Raw genomic sequence first — 3318 nt, 5'->3', positions numbered from 1 at the left:
ATCAATGGCGCCAAAATTTTATGGGTATTAGAAGACGGTTTCGTGTCCAACCGCTCTCTAAAGAGCGTCAACTTTGCCTAAATTTGTAGTAGTGTTTTGCAAGAGAAGGAGAGGATAACCCAACACAAAACCAACCACAAAATCAACCCACAATGCCTAAATTTTTATCACATTCCGTACCAACCGAGGAGAACCTACCAAATGGTACTCCCACATCACAACATTTGACCGGTAATTTCATTGCAAAATCCGCATTTATACAACTAGTTGAGAGAAGTCAATTTAGGGGGATGCCTAGTGAAGACCCTCATTCTCATATGGAGACTTTTTGTGACTATTGTGATGCGATTTCTCAAACCGGAGTTACTCAAGACCAAATTCGACGGGTCTTATTTCTTTTTTCTTTGATTAGTACCGCGAAACAATGGTTAAAGACCCTAGATAAGGCTACTCTTGGTATAGACTCTAGGAAGAAATTGGCACTTGCTTTCTACAAAAAGTTCTATCCTCCGGAAAAGACTAACATGTTGAGAGCCCAAATCACCGGGTTCAAATAAAGGGAGAATCTTTGTATGAAGCATGGGAGAGATTCAAGGATACTTGCCGATCTTGTCCACATCATGGACTTAGCGAGTGGTTCCTTTTACAACAATTTTGGAATGGTCTATGTGAAGACTCCCGAAACATTCTCAATATGGGATCAAATGGTATGTTTATCAAAGTTAATGATAATAAAACATGGAACAAGATTGAGGAAATGGCGGTCCATAACTCACAATATAGTAGACCTCGAAAGGCTACTAGAGGAGGAAAGCATGAAGTGGACTCTATTACTCAATTGGGTGCTCAACTTAGTGCTCATATTGACACCATTAATTTAAAGTTTGAGAAGGCTATGGCTAAGCTTGAAGAAGCCTCTAAATCACCTAAGCAACATGTTAATGACATGGTGGCATCTTTATCAATTCCAAGTGGAGTATGTGAGAGTTGTGGAACTTTGGGATATGACCAAAGTGAATGTAGGGGAATGAGTGAACATGTGAATGCTTTCCAAGCATACAAGAGTGGTACCCCTTATTCCAACTATTACAATGAAAACACCAAATTCCATCCAAACCTCTTATATAAAAGCCAAAATATTCAAAACCCTCAAACAACATACACCCCACCTCCAATGAGAAACCAAGCTCAAAGACTCTTTTACAACCAAAACCAAGGTTATCAAAATCAAACTCCATACAATCAATCCAATGACCAAGGTTTTGATATTCAAAAAGCGGTCCTCCAAATGCAAAAGAACCAACAAGAATTCTTCACTCAAATGCAAAAAGATAGTCAAGTAAAAGACATCACCATCAACAACATCCTAGCCCACACCAAAATGTTGGAAACTCAAATGTCTCAATTAGCATCTTCTAGCTCTCAAAGACAAAAGAGGCAATTACCACCTCAAAGTAATCCCCCAAGACATGAATCGGTGAGTGTCATCCATTTGAGGAGTGATACAAGGTATGAAGGGCCATAGGAGCAAATTGAGGAAGACATTGTGGAGGCTAATGACAAGGAAAGAGTTGTGGAAAACTCTAGGGAAGAAGAACCCACCATTCAAGAAGTTTTAAAGAAGAATGAAAAAAAGGCTAAAGAGAAGGAGCCTATTGTGATTAGACTTCTATTCCCAAGTAGTCAAGCTAAGCTTAAGTTTAATGAACAATTTGGAAAATTCATGGAGATTGTGAAGAACTCAGAAGTCTCAATTCCATTCGAGGAATTGATCAATCATGTTCCGGCCTATGCAAAGTACATGAAAGATATTGTTACCAAGAAGAAATCCACCCAAAAGCTTGAGACTATTGCTTTCACTAAAGTGAGTAGTGCTATTCTTAAGGAAGTTCACCTCCAAAACTCAAGGATCCGGGAAGTTTCTCCATTCCATGCACTATTGGTGACACTACGATCAACAAAGCTTTATGTGACCTTGGGGCAAGTGTAAGTGTCATGCCATACTCGGCAAGCAAGAGGCTAGGAATGGGAGAGCTCAAGTGCACTAATATCACGCTTCAAATGGCGGATCGATCAACAAAGATACCTTTAGAGGTATGGGAAGATGTGCCCGTAAGAATTGGCAAATTCTTCATCCCGGTAGACTTTGTTATTGTTGATATGGAGGAGGATTCCAACATTCCTATCATTTTAGGAAGACCTTTCTTTCACACCGCGGGAGCGGTGATTGATGTGAAACATGGAGAGCTTACCCTTGAAGTGGGAGATGAAACAATCACTTTAAATCTTGACAAGACAATGAGAACTCCCCGATTACATGAGCTGTGTTTCATGGTTGATCATTATAGCCGAGAAAGTGATAGGAAGAAGTTGGCATCTCAATGCAAAGAACAAGCTATGGGTAAAGAATCACCACCCATATAGAAGAAGAAAGTGAAAGATGCTCCATCCAAAGAGTAAGAAAGTTTCAACAAAGAGAGCTTGAAAAGCTCACCCATGACAAGTAAAGAAGAGGGCCTCATTGCCCATGACAAGAAAGAAGAAGAGTTGCTCTTGTCAGCTCGTGATATTATTGGGGAACAAGTAGACGAGGTATGCGGTCTATGGGATGATGGGTTTGAAGGGATATTCAATCCCTATATCGGTAATGCTATGACCCAAGACCACAATGAAGAACAATAAGTGCAAAGGTCTATTGAAGATCTTTAACATGACAATGAACAAGCTTTCGACTACTTCTTCAAGGTGTTGAGCAACATCAACAACACCTTGACCATGCCCCCTTGACATCTCATTTTTGGATGAGAGTTTGGTGGAGTCCTCCCTAAACTACCATTTGTAAATATTCTAACCCTTTAACTTGTATTTGACTTATTGTATTGCATTTTTGTCAATTTTGGATTTATATTTTTATGCCTTGATCAATATTTTCATCATTTCGAGAGAAAGTGAGGGAGGGACTTATATGATTATTGATGTGTAGTGTTTTGACATAGTGTGAGGATAACAATTGCCTAGGCTATCCAAGCCTTTGTAGTGCCCCCACAATGAAGACCAAAGGAATGAAGAATAAATGACACGGGTTATGAAATACCCATGGGTGAAACTAAATTCGTGAGGTAGAGGGACAGTACGAGCGGCCCGACAAGAATCTGCTCGTCCTGAAGACAATCCGAGTGTCATGGGAAGAAGACTCTCGTCCTGAGAGAGCTGGAAAAGAAATTTTTGGTCTAACTGAAAATCCGAGCGTCTCCAAAGCAAATCCACTCGTCTCAGTCAAGACGCTCGTCTCTCAAGGAATCCGCTCGTCCTACTGCT

At 40.3% G+C, this 3318-nt stretch overlaps 1 non-coding gene across 1 annotated transcript; it reads right to left on the bottom strand.

Moving 5' to 3' along the window:
* Window positions 1–524: 524 nt before the first annotated feature.
* Window positions 525–627, bottom strand: LOC141620496 (small nucleolar RNA R71). The gene has a single exon (XR_012531978.1). It is a non-coding gene; the product is annotated as a small nucleolar RNA R71 (small nucleolar RNA).
* Window positions 628–3318: the final 2691 nt, after the last annotated feature.

This window comes from Silene latifolia, chromosome 1 (genome assembly GCF_048544455.1).
Source record: "Silene latifolia isolate original U9 population chromosome 1, ASM4854445v1, whole genome shotgun sequence".
NCBI classification, from domain to species: domain Eukaryota; kingdom Viridiplantae; phylum Streptophyta; class Magnoliopsida; order Caryophyllales; family Caryophyllaceae; genus Silene; species Silene latifolia.
The sequence above is the reverse complement of the archived record's forward strand: the minus strand, read 5'-3'. Positions and strand labels throughout refer to the sequence as shown.